Source organism: Miscanthus floridulus, chromosome 9, assembly GCF_019320115.1.
Source record: "Miscanthus floridulus cultivar M001 chromosome 9, ASM1932011v1, whole genome shotgun sequence".
Taxonomy (NCBI): domain Eukaryota; kingdom Viridiplantae; phylum Streptophyta; class Magnoliopsida; order Poales; family Poaceae; genus Miscanthus; species Miscanthus floridulus.
Genome location: NC_089588.1, coordinates 101,500,667 through 101,514,907, shown reverse-complemented (window position 1 = coordinate 101,514,907; position 14,241 = coordinate 101,500,667). Strand labels below are relative to the sequence as shown.

General features: G+C 39.8%; 1 long non-coding RNA gene across 6 annotated transcripts; it reads right to left on the bottom strand.

Moving 5' to 3' along the window:
• Positions 1-6,642: 6,642 nt before the first annotated feature.
• LOC136482481 (uncharacterized) lies at positions 6,643-12,996 on the bottom strand. Of its 6 annotated transcripts, none has more exons than XR_010765088.1 (7): positions 12,627-12,996; positions 12,407-12,559; positions 12,232-12,317; positions 11,359-11,566; positions 9,837-10,659; positions 8,169-8,240; positions 6,643-6,869 (listed from the first exon to the last, which is right to left on the bottom strand). It is a non-coding gene; the product is annotated as an uncharacterized lncRNA (long non-coding RNA). The 6 variants fall into 6 exon arrangements; XR_010765087.1 differs by having other exon boundaries at positions 12,232-12,312; XR_010765086.1 differs by lacking the exon at positions 12,232-12,317 and having other exon boundaries at positions 9,837-10,078; positions 10,499-10,659.
• Positions 12,997-14,241: the final 1,245 nt, after the last annotated feature.

Here is a 14,241-nt window from a genome sequence, read left to right as displayed (position 1 = left end):
TTGAGATAGCTTGGACGGTTTAAATTTGTGATTTTTAAATTTCTACGCCTATAAACTAGTTTTTAGAGCCCTAGATTGTCTCAAATTGAAAAATTTTGAATACCAAGTTTGTTCAGCTCATCAAGATTTACAATCCTTATATAGGCCATTTTTTATTTGAGAAAGTTTGAACAAAATATAGTTCAAATTTAACAAGTGTGTGATATAGTTTTAGAAAGTCTATGAGATTCAAGAATTTGTGACTAGTGTTTGATAAAACTTTCTCAAATGGGAAAATGAGCTATGTAACAATTGTAGATCTTGCTAAGATGATCAAACTTGGTATTCAGAGATTTTTCATCTGAGATCATTTAGTGTCTCATTTGAGCAAGTTTGACCAAGTCAAATTTGGTCAAATGAAAATATAATACTTTGACTCTAGTATTATGGACTCTAAATGACTTCAAATTGAAAAGTTTTGAATACCAAGTTTTTTAAACTCATCAAGATCTACAATTGTTGTTTTCGTCAACTTTCCATTTGAGATAGCTTGGATGGTTTAAATTTGTGATTTTTAAATTTCTACGCCTACAAACTATTTTTCGGAACCCTAGATTGTCTCAAATTGAAAAGTTTTGAATACCAAGTTTGTTCAGCTCATCAAGATATACAATTGTTGTTTTGGTCAACTTTCCATTTGAGAAAGTTTAGATGGTTTAAATTTGTGATTTTTAAATTTCGACGCCTACAGACTAGTTTTCGGAACCCTAGATTATCTCAAATTGAAAAGTTTTGAATATTAAGTTTGTTCAACTCATCAAGATCTACAATCCTTATATAGGCCATTTTTTCATTTGAAAAAGTTGTAGAACAAAAATACTACATTTTCTTTATTTTTATAGGTTCAACAAAAATTTCCTGTCATTTTGGTCAAAAAAACCTAGAAAAAATTGAAACATTGACGTTACAATAATGTGATAATAAATTTTCTACCGAATAATATTAGTTTTATTAATTTTAAGTTACAAATATATTTTTGCATTAACAAAATACTTAGTATTAGTAACATTTATATTCTATATTCATAAAAGAAATTAAAAACTTTAGGTTACAAAATTTTCCTATTTACAATAAATAATTAGTTAATCAATAGTATTTTTTAAAATAAATATTGCAAAGTATTGAAGTTGCTATAGAATTAATTAGTATTAAACAAGGAGAACAAAATCAAAATCACAGGCCTTTCCAATTACTCTGGCGGGCTGCCAAAATTTTCAGGCCTTCAGTCTCGACCCAGACCAGGAACCGAGACTAAAGGGTGGGCGGAATTGCCCGCCCAAAAATACCTTTAGTCCCGGCTGGTAACACCAACCGAAACTAAAGATCCTTTAGTCTCGGCTGGTAAGCCGAGCCGGGACTAAAGGGTAGGACCTTTAGTCCTGGTTCGGCTTACCAGCCGGGACTAAAGGATGTTTAGTCCCGGTTGGTGTTACCAGCCGGGACTAAAGGGTCCCGGCCTATATATATCGAACGGTTCCTCTGTTCATCTTCTACTTTTCGATCTACAACGTCGATCTCGTCTCTGCCGCGCCCGACCGCGTCGAGCTCTGCCGCGCCGCCGTCGTACGACGTCTTCTCCCGCCCGGCCTCGTCGTCGAGCCCCGCCCGGTGGCCGTCGAGCTCATCTCCGTCGTACGTTGTCCTCGCGCGGCTCAGCTCGGCCCCGTGGCCGGCCAGCACGCCCGCCATCCGCCCGCCTGCTAGCTATAGCTCGACCATATTTTTTAGATAGTTTTTTAGATAGTTTTTGATATATGTTAATTAGATTTAAATGTATTAAAATTTAATTAGTACTTTATTTAGATAGTTTTTTATTATAATTTTTGATATATTTAGTAATTATTATTCTATCTCTCTATATATGTGTTAGATTTAATATTGATTTAGTAATTCTATCTATGTATATATGTTAGGTTTAATTAGATTTAGTAATTAATTCTATCTAGATATATGTGTGTTATTTTATTTAATTGGATTTAGTAATTATATTCTATCTCTCTATATATATGTTAGATTTAATTTTATTTTAGTAATTGACACATGCATATTTTATTAGTAATTCTATCTCTATATCACATGCATATTTTATTTTAGTAGTTCTATTGGATATTTTATTAGTAATTCTATCTATATTAGAGAGAGATTTTATATGTATACATATATATATGTACTTAATATATCTAGTGTATATATACATGTACTTAATTATTTCCATATGTTGAGAGAGAGCGAAAATTGTATCTAGAGAGACATTCTATGTGTTATCACATGCATATCTAGAGATATATACATATGCACTTATTCTATGTGTTGAGAGAGAGAGAAAATTGTATCATTCTATGTGTATATATACATGTACTTATTTCCATATTTTTGGATCGAAAGTGTTTTTTATTCGATTCCAAAGCCTATACCTTATTATTGTTTATCCTTATGAAATATTATGTGTTATTATATTTAATTGGATTTAGTAATTCTATATGTGTTATCACATGTACTTATGTTATGTGCCATAGTAATTCTATCTATGTGTTATCTTGAAGATACAAATGGCTGCTCCGGATGATAACTTGAATGATGATATAATGGCGGATATTATCAACGCCGGCACCAATGTGGATGTAGATGACACGAGTCGGTACTTTGCTGATTATGAGGATATCCTGAATATCCCGGTGGTTGAAGATCAACAAATTGTCGCGCAAGAAAATACTGGCGAGGTATATTCGATTATCTATCATCTCTTATAGATGCATGCGTACGTATATTTGTTGTTAATCATTGTGTTTCTACTCATGTAGCCGGTCTCTGGATCTACATCAACCACCGGCAAGAGTAGGAAAGTCCGAGGGCCAAAAAAGTCATTAGAGGGCCGTTTCATAATATCTGAATTCGACACCGACACCGGCAAACCATTGGGACCACATGCTCAGACATATGTCAATCAATGTGGGTTTATTGTAAGGGATAGGATCCTAGTTAGTGCTCATGAATGGAAGCAGAAGATATCCGCTCCTAATGTTAGTTTTGTATCTGATCATGACAAGAACCTAGCTTGGAGAGATATCACTCAGCATTTCACATTACAAGCAGATGATGCTTTGAAGGAGCTAGTGAGGGATTGGACAATGAAGAAGATGGCAACATTGTTCTAGAGTTGGAAGAAGACATTGTATAAAAAGTTTATCTTGAAGAATGAAACGCCAGATTTCAATGCTAAGGCATTTGTCAAGTTGGAGTCTCATTGGGATGACTTCGTATAATACAAGACATCTCAAGAGAGTGAGGAACATGTGATGAGGAATCAACAGAATGGTCGACAGAAGTAATACCATCATCGCATGGGATCAGGTGGTTATAGGAGTGCTATTCCCAAGTGGCAGAACCTAGAAGCAGAGATTACTGCCAAGGGAATCATACCTAAAACAATAGAGAAGAACTGGCCTCAACACGCGAAGAATTGGTTCTACGCTCATGGGGGAAGCCTAGACCCAGACACTGGCAAGCTAATTTTTGGCCAAAAAATTGAGAGAGCAACACAGAGACTAGCTCGTGCTAGGGAAGAAGCTGATAGTGGTATTTTCAAGCCCAACAGAGAAAATAATGAATTGACATATGCCCTAGAGAATCCCGAACACGGTGGTCGAACAAGAGGCTATGGGGTGGTTCCGTGGCTACAAGCATTCCCAGCAGACAAGGATACCTACAGAAGCCGCCAGAGAAAGAAGGATGAGGAGGCAGACTGAATCTGTGTATTGGAGCAATTTGTTAATGAGTCACGACAAGCATTGCTTGAATCACATGAACGAGAAAAATCTCTTGAGGCAAGAATGCAGGAGGAGATCAAGAGGCAAGTGCAGCTAGCAATGAGTCAAATGCAATCGCAATCAATGCCGGGAGTCACCATTAGCCCCGTTGGTCAGATGAAAAGCAGTTGTGCTTCCACGGAGCTGCCAGTTATTCAAGGTGATGCTGGGTTACGCTTCCCTGTTGATGACATTACCGAGCCTCTAACAACATGTGAGCTGCACATTCTAGATGGTAATAATGCATCAATCATGGTGGCTGTCGGGGTTGTATCTCCAATAGACCGAACAAAGACACCAAGAATCCATGGGTCAGTTATTCAACCTGGATATGTTAGTGTCTCGGTCGATAGAGTGCTCAAAGGTTACAACAATGTTCCTCTTGACATTGAAGGCGGTGATGGGGAGAAGACACTAGGAGAAGCAGAGAAGACATTTATTCAATGGCGTAAATGCTTCATCATCATTCCTGGGGCGCCACCGCTTCCCCTACCTCACCCTAGGTACGAATGAAAGTGAATGAAATATTATTTTCCATTAATTTTATAATGGCTTCAAAAATAATTGACCCACAACTTGTTTTTGTAGCAGGGTCTCCCCCAGCCTAGCCCAATCATTCATTCCCCATCTCATCACAGCGTCGCGGGGGGCGAGACAACTTCATCCCCACGGCGATCTCCAACTCCTACACTGGCCCCATCGCCTCCACAACGATCTCCAACTCCTACACCGGCCCCACCGCCTCCACAACGATCTCCAATGCCTCCACACCGGACTCCAACACCGGCCTCATCGCCTCCATGCCGGTCTCCAACACCGCCCCACCCCCTCCACAGCGACGCACTACAAAGACGTCTAAGGTCCCGGCGGCAAAGAAGACCCAAAAAAGAGTTATTTCTCAAGAAATACTTCCTGAAAAGACCGATGAGCAAATAACAGCTGAAGAAGACAAAAAAGTGAAAGATTTTTTTATAGATATCCAAAAGCAGAGACAAGCGAAGCTTAAGGAGAAGTCGTACTTTTACATACCACAAGATCAGCTGAGGCAGAAGGTCGAAGCTCACAAGAAAAAGATGCTTGAAGTTCGTAAGCCTCCGCCACTATCAGACTATGACCGCTCCCTCGTGAAGTCACATGATGCACATAAGAAAAGGAAAAGAGCATCAGGGAAGGATGTCCCACAGCTCGGACAACAAAAGCAACCAATGCAAAATCTTGTTGTTGCTAATGAATATGGTTCCAACATAGAAGTCTATCTACCAGACAACTCTGGAGAAGTGTCGGTTCAAGACCTTAATGCTTTTTTTGAACAAACTGGTTTAACCTTGGATCAAGTGACGGGCAAAGCTCCAATCCAGAACCTGGAAGTTGATACCTAGAAGACTTATAAATTTGGCAAAAGTCTGTACAACCCTGCGGCTTTGAATGAATTAGGTACGCAAATGTACTTGCTCAACAAGTGGTACATGCAGGCGTGTGGCAGGGGTGAGCAGTGGATCTTTGTCAGATTTAGAGACCATCATTACTTCCGTGGCGATGACATCTTACATATTAGTTTCGAAGAATTACATCAACTATACCACTTGGACGCTCTGGACAAATCAATCATTAGCTCCTTTTATTTGTAAGTGATTCTTACTTTTATTTAATAAACTCACTTCCATGCGTACGTGTATATAATTATCCTCACATGTAACTTATATTTATATACAGATTCCAGATGTCAGAGCTCCAAAGAATACAAGACACCAGTGTTGGCTTCATTGATCCTTATATCGTATTCAAAACCGATATTATTGTCAAGGAGCACTGGGTATCTGAAGCACAGACGAATATCATGAAGTTCTTCGTGAAGCAGCACGACAAGACAACAATACTTTTCCCGTACAACTTTGAGTAAGTGTTAATAATAATGTAGTCTACACATTTTATGTAATATCAATACAACTTATATGCATGTAGGTGTGTGTATAAACCAATGTAGGTTTCACTGGATACTCATTGTCATTGAGTTAAACTCAAGTCGGTTAGTAATCTTGGACTCATTGAGAAAAGAGCGAGCACTATACAAGATATATTAGTTCTATAGGTCTAAAGTATATATACTCCATCCTCACATCCAAAAACATTGAGCATCGGTGGCACAGTTCTAGAAACATTGAGTACCCGCCTGATGGGAGTGCAGTTGCAATTGCAAGCTATGAGGTGAGGCCAGCCATTGGTTTCACATATGTATCCGACCAAGCTCCAATGGTGCACAAGATTGTTTCACAGAGAAAACGTAAGTTTGTTTCACAGAGAAAATGCAAGTACTCCGAAAACAAATTACCATTAACGTTCAGAGAGCAATTTCTATCAAGAAGCTATTTTTATCCTGGTAACCAAAAATAAAATTATGCTTTTGTTCTTATCAGTATACCGATGAATAGAGCTGAGCAACGTGCTACTAAGTAACAATGTACTACTTACTAGCAATGCGTCCAGAAACACAAAGAAACAGACAGTACACACTGTGTGGCAAACCTAGGTTCTAGCATTCACAGCTGCATGATCAAACTTGTATGACAGCACACACTGCATGATCAAACTGATTCAAGTAAGTAGCTGTGGAACATTTCATCAGACACGTAGCGGGCAGTGAGCCACGCACTCACCGTGGGGGCCCATTATTCATTTTCGTTTTTTTATATTTTTAGGATTGCAACCCATACAATTTTCCGCCCACACAATTGAGCCCATATTTTTTTAGCCCAAACATTTTTTGCAGCCCACATTTTTTTAGCCCACAAATCACATGTTGGCCCACCACACTTTACATTACTAAAGGCCGAGATCAATATAATAAATCAACAATGTAAATACACATAATTTACATATCCAGTGGCATTTTAACAATGATCAAATCTAAAATTACAAAAACATTATCTTATTCTATTAAGACCTATATTCCTGTACAAAACACCTGCGGCAATCTTCCGTATCTTCCAACACAAGGACCAGCGCAATCAAGTTTTCTGGATTTTCCTAAAATCAGACGAAAAAACACCATCAAAATTACACAAGTCATATAATAAGAAAGCACTAACTCAGTTTCCAACCGCTCAAATAAGGTAGGCACAGCCGCACAAGCACTTATGCATATCACTACTGGAAACTCGAATACTTCTATGCGTGTTTATTTTTTCTGTGCGTGTTTCTTAGAACACACAGAAAATTTATAATTTTTCTGTCGGTTTCAAGAAATCCCCACAGAGATATAAAAAAACCGACAGAATAATGGAGTTATTTTTCTGTGCGTGTAAATACACACAGAAAAACAATGAACACCCACAGAGAAATAGAAATTATTCTGTGGGTTTTGTTTAACTCACAGAAAAAACGACACAGGCACAGTGCGCGCGGTATAGAATAGAAAAGAGAGTGAAAAAAAAAGAAAACAAAAACACCCTAAAACTAAATCCTCCCGCGGCCACCACCGACGCTATCCCAAACGCGCCGCCAGAGGCCGAACTCCGCAGAGACTACCGTCGCTCCCGGCTCCAAGTCCGCCGCTCGCCGCACAAGACCAACCCCATCTGCACATTCGCCGCTCGCCGCCCGCCGCTAGGCACCCCAGCTCCATGGCCACCGCTCGCTGCCCTAAAGTCCGCTGTCGCCTAGATCTGCCACCAGCCCACCGATGGCCGTAGCCACCAGCCCGCCGGCGGCCGTAGCCCCTGGTCTCCCTCCCGTCCAGCGCACGTCCCGACGCGACGCCCCTCGTCTCTCCGGCGCGCCGCCCTAGATCTGCCTCTTCGCGGCCGGCCCTCTCGGCGCGGCCCCTCCCGTGGCGCCGCCCCAGGTTCACCTCTCCGTGGCTGGCCCTCTCGGCGCGGCCCCTCCTGTGCGCTGCCGACCGCCACCCTAGCCCGCCGACGGACATCGCCCCTTCCAGCACGGCCCCTCCCGTGCGCTTCCCTAGGCCCGCTGCCGGTCGAGGCTTTTGCCAGATTTGCCGGCGACGCACCTGCACACGACCTCCCTGCGCCAGATCCGCTGGCGGCTCACAGGAACGGATCTGATCTAACCCCAAGTGTAAGGTGATGTACTTTAATCCTCTACTCTAGTGTAAAAGATGATGTATTATTCCTGATTTAGTTTACTAGTAAAGTAATATATTATAAAAATTGCTTTACTCAATCCGTTCAATTATGACTATCTATGCTTAATAGATGTCCTGGAATATGACTATCTAAAATTTTGTAAAAATCGCTTTCTTTTAGGGATAGAGGAATTACTTAAAAAGAACATGCACAACACCACTGATAGAGAAGTTAAACTTACCATTTTCGCTGACGCAAATATCAATGCTGTAGTTTTTGGTTCTCTTATCTGCATAATAACCGCAGCAAAACGCTGTTTTACAAAGAAATAGTTATTAAAGCAAAGACAAAGTACATTGCTGGAAGAAAATAAAATATGAAAATGAAGTTGCTTGATGTCAGAACTGAATGTGGCAATGGGATAAAACCAAGTACTTAATTTTCAATTTATAGGCTAGACATAGTTAGCAGAATAATATGTGTATGTATATCAAAACGTAGCATATTAGCTACACGCATATGAATTCTTAAATGTATTCATATAAAATGTAGGAACAGATGGAATTCTAATTTTTCATAAGTTGATAACTGAATACTTATTGAAAAATGAGAGAGAAAATTGTTTAGAGATGTGGTCTGTATTTTCTTAGAAGTTTACAAGGCGATAAGCATGAATTTGAAGATAAATCATATAGTTAAGACACAGATCAACAACTATTATCGAACGGATCTAAAAATGCTGAATTATGACGAGTTGCTAGTAAGTCGTGCTTTCACAATAACATGTTTAACTTGCTCTCTTTTACCTTGGGAAACTGTGTGAGAAACTGGGGCATTCCTTTTCTAAGGCATTTTCATACTACAACAAAGCCATGATGCTGAATCCAACTGCTGTCGACCCTGTTTACAGGATTCATGCATCACGCTTGAAGTTACTTTACACTCAAGGGAAACAAAATCTTGAAGCTATATAGGTTTGTCTAGATGTATCTGACCAGTTTTTTGAGAGTTATTTTTTCCTTGAAAAATTAATACTGAAGCGAGCTACTTCATTGAGTGGTTTTCAGTCTACTCTTGTTTAATGAATTGTTTCACTACCAAAGCCTTGGGGACTTATAACCAAATGGGCTGAATTGTCTATGCCAATCTAGAAACTTTATCTGGTTCTTGTGATTGATTCTCACTAAAAAAGTCTAGCTTGAAGCATTGGGTGAGGTGACCTGAGTAACATCCATATCCTAGCTCCTAGCCGTGATTTGTTTTTTTTACCCGAAAAAATAGCGGGGGAAGGCCCACTGTTAGGATTTTATTAAAGCAAAAAGAACCAACTGTACAACAGAAACAGAACAAAAAACAGCAACAAAGAAGGAAACAGGCTGGGTCAAACTATGTACAATGCTCTAGCCATGATTTGTGATTCCATAGGAATCAGGTTGTTGCTGTTGCCTACTGCCCACAATTGACCTGGCCTGGCTTTTCGTGAACTTGGCATGTTATATTATGGCAGAGAAGAAGGAAAATATGTCAATCACTTGCCTTCTCTTCTTCCTTGACAGTGAAAGATGCAGTGTGAGATTTTTTTTTTCAAAAAATGCCTTGAGTTTAACGATAGCTATCAGTATGGGCATGTGTTGGTGGCTGGCCTCACTAATAGCATGAATTTTTTTTACTGGAAATTCTAATCTCATGTCCCTGATGTACTGCAGTAAAGATTTTGGGCTAAACAAGAACTGAAGGTTCCTGTTGGAGGTCGACAGTGAAGAGTTGTTGAGTACCTGTGAGACTCAAGATACACTTCTTTCTTCACTAGTTTTATTTGTTGTATGACAATGTTGTTATTCTACATTTTATTTGTGTGCCCTCTTGGTGAATTGCTGTTTGAAAGATTGCTGGTGGCTTTCTGGCTTACCTCTCGAATCTTGATCCCACCAAAGCATCGTCTTTCCTTCCAGCTTTGTGAACGCTGAGCCTATTCTGTTCTTTTGGGTTTTCTTTTAGCTCTTGGGCTTGTCCCGCTCTGAACCTGGTTTGTGCTGTACAGCTTTCAAGATGTATATTTTCTAACTAGTGCAAACTGAGTTCTAACTGGTTCAAGATCTGGTTGGAACCTATTGCAACTAGTGCTGGACCTACTGCCATGCTGCTAGCTACCTGCAAGCAAATAGATACAGACAGTAGCTATCTTCAATTTTCAGGAACTGGGTTTCTAACAAGTGCTAGACCTGCTGCCATGCTGCTAGCTACCTGCAAGCAAATAGATACAAACAATAGCTATCTTCAATTTTTAGGAAAGGCCGTTGCCCCAGCAACCTGCACTTAGCACCCCTCTGGTATCTTATTACTCCCCATTGAATGAGCAATGCTTCTTTGTGCTTTTTCACCCTGTTAACTTAAGAACCAGGTCTATGTTATAACTAGAAAGATGTGGAGAACTTCTTAAACTTTCCAAAATATTAAAGAACATATTTTTTCTGTGATCTAGAACTCTAGCTATGATTTATTTAAGTAACTTTCTTGCTGCTGTCCAGAAATTTCAGGGAGTAATAGGAAGGGTTGGGAATTGATCATTGCCTTGCTGTGCATTTCAAGATGAAAGCGTTGTGGATCCTTCACTTTTCTGCATTCCACTTACTGTAACTTTGTTCACATTCAGACAACTGGATCTTCTCATGCTGCTTCAGATTCTGCCAACAATGGTAATGATGTTGGCCACACCAATGGGGATCTTCATGCTGCAAACGTTGACAACAATCAAGGTCCCGACAACAATGGCGATCATGCATCGATAATGTGATGGTTGTGTTTAGTTGCAAAACATGGATGTGATGATGGTTTCTTCTTTTGTAGAGTTGTGCTTTTACACATTAACTAGTAGTGGCTCTAATCTGTTAGCTTTAGTTTTAGCTATAATATGACTCAATAATGCATGCTGGTACTTTACTCATCTTGACCGAGACTTGAACTGTTGAGATGGTAATGCTTTTGAATGTATCGATGCCGGACCATTTGGACATCATCTATATGTAGCCCGGATGCCATTAATGAATGTGCTGGACATTTGGATCTTTATATGTATGCTATCTATTATGTTGTGATAAAATTACAGTATGGACAGTTTATATTTAATATGTTGTTGCTACTGTTCTCTTTGTATATAATTATTATATCCAATTTGTTGCATGGTTATAGGTTTTTTCTGTCGGTGGTCTATTATTTTTCTGTGCGTTAAACGAGACCGACAGAAAAATAAAATCGACAGGAAAATCATTTTTCTATCAGGCTATTCTTTTTTTCTGTGCGGCTCAACGCACACAATATTTTAATTTAACCTGACCTAACAAAATTTTTCTGTGCGTGTAACACCCACAGAAAAATTATTTTCTATCGGGCTTTTCCTTTTTTCTGTAAGGATTAACGCACACAATATTTACCTTTAATCTGGGTTAACGCAATTTTTCTGTGCGTGTAACACCCACAGGAAATTTGTTTCTGACGACGAACGCACAGAACAATAGAATTTTTCTGTCGTCGTACTTCTGTGGGTACACCGTCAGAAAAATATTCTTCTGACGGTATTCGTATTTTTCTGTGCGTTTTCGCACACACAGAAAAAAGCGAGTTTCCAGTAGTGTAAAGAACCTGCCATAGAATAGAAACAGTCAGAAATTTAGAACTTTGATTCAAGAAATTGAATAAGTAGCAGCTAGTTACCATAATCTTATATGCAGTCCTAACAGAATGTTTCCTTCAATCCCAACAGAATTTCATACTATCGACCAACAGTCTAAGCCTAGGGTTTGCTGCTTTATTTTCAGAAAGGAAAATGATACAGTCGACCAACAGACTAGAGCCAGTGTTTGCTGCTTTATTTTCACTGCAAAAATACTGCCCTCTTCTATATCTAATCTAGGCCGCGTTTAGTTCATCCGCCGATTCGGCGCCGCCCAAAAAAACAGGGCACTGTAGCTACAGTGCCATTTTGTTTTTATTTGGTAATAATTGTCTAATCGTTAACTAAGTAGGCTCAAAACGTTCGTCTCTTAGAGTACCAAACTGTGTAATTAGTTTTTGATTTCGTTAATATTTAGTACTCCATGCATGTACCGCAAGTTTGATGTGACGGGGAATCTTCTTTTTGCATAGTGCCAAATTCTGGAAATAGGGGGAACTAAACAAGGCCCTAATCATTAAAAACACTTTCCAATACCTGCAGGCCCGGATAATAGATAGTAAAGGAGTCTAATCGAGGAACATGACAATGAAATTTGGATTTCACAAATTAAATCTCCATCGAGTAAAATTACTGTCATCATGTCGATCTGCTGAGACAACAATACTCTATTATATATATGCATCCACGACAAGCAAGAAAAAGGTGGAGAAACCTGTACTGGAACAACAGAAGAATTATAAATCACACTTAGCACCAATTTCAGCAAAGGAAAAAGACACGAGGTTGAAAGTTATGACTGCTCGTACCTGAACAACACGAACGGATGTCAGTCAGTTGCTGAAGAGCTTGCCATCGACAACGGAGGCACTTGCCTAGGATGCTTGAGCACTGTCCGGTTCGCGCACGCGCAGAGAGTCGCCGGAGGCCTTGTGGTCCTTGTCCATGCTGGATCTCGGTACCTACAAGGTGGACCGTGTGAGGGGATAGAGAGAGAGGCTAAGGGACAGAGAAGATTCGCTGGCTTACTCCGGAAGATAGAGCCCCGCCAGATCCACCTACATGACGCCGGAGGACGAGATCTCGCCAAGGGAAGAGGCTAGCACGCGTGCAGCCACCAGACGAGACCAGGCCGCGCACCGCAACCGGACGAGAGTCCAGGCCGCGCGCCGCCACCGGACGAGAATCCAGGCCGTGAGCGGCCGCCGAAGGAGTACCTGAGTCAACTCTGACGGAGATCCTGGGCCGCGTGCAGCCGCTGTAGTGACCAGGCCACACTCGCCGACAAATTGGACTAGGAGGGGCGGTGGCCAGTCGTGTTGGCTGCGAAGGTGGGACTTGGGAGAGAAGAATGAGGAGGCGCAAAGGGAGGGAAGAGAACTGGCGGCCGGTGCGGTGGAAAGAATGACGGAGGCTGAGGTTAGGGTTTTCGGGAGCTCATTTATACGTTGAATGGCATTGGGCTGGACTGACTCAACGCCAAACATGTTGGGCCTATAAAATTTTGGACTAAGTACCTAATTGATCCCAAGACAAAAACTTTCAGACCTTACTGTTTTTATTTTTCTTTTTAATTTTCATAGCAAATAAAATGTTACAATGTATTTGACTTACCCGTATACACATGTGTGCCCCCATACAATGTTTACCTGAACTTTAATATTTAAGTGTTGTTTTCTAACCAAAATCATAAGGTCATGCAAGTTTGTAGATTTTTCTAACCAAGTTTAGATATTATTACATTTATTATATAGTAATTCAACGAATAATTATAATAATAACTAAATTTGGTCAGATAATTATGCAAACTGACACAAAAACATATTTTGAGTCCATAAGCACTCTATAACAATTTCAGGCAATTTTGATCAAGTGAGACTATACATCCTTCACAGCTAGAAGGATCTCTCACTTAGTCATATAACTATGTGTGAGATATATTTATTTGTGAACAATGTACAATACTATTTTGTTAAAATTATTTGAAATTTTTGTGGGATGATTGTACACAAAAATCATATTGTTATGCAAGTTTGTAGATTTTCCTAACCAAGTTTAGATATTACTAGCAAATGTGCCCTGCGTTGCAACAGGGTGTACCTATTATTACACGGTCATTTGGACGACTTCAGTTTGGAGGTTTATTAATAATCGCATCATGGGTTAGGATTCATCTTGGAATTGGATTTCCTATTGTCTCCTCGACGTACATTAGCTACTCTAACTTACATGAGCACGAGAGATTTAAAGATTTATTATCTAACTATCACATTATTGTTCATATTCATTTTTGGATTATATACTTCGCACTGCACATGGCTAGTTAGACGTGCTACTCTAACTCATATAAACATATAAGAGAGTGATGAACCAATATAAAATAATCTATGCTTTTTAAATAATATAAATATATAAACGTAGATATTTATTTATTTTTGGATAGATCGAAACATGGTCAAGTGATTTAAATGGATTGTAGTCAATGGACATGCCATAAATCTAATTTAACCCATATATAACTTTGACGTTGAGGATCAAGGTGCATGCGGATGTACACAAGTCGACTTGTCCGTGTTGTCTAGGACAACCAGATCGACAAACTCGCGTCGGTTGTAAGATTAGAGTGAAATCGAGTAGTTTTCAT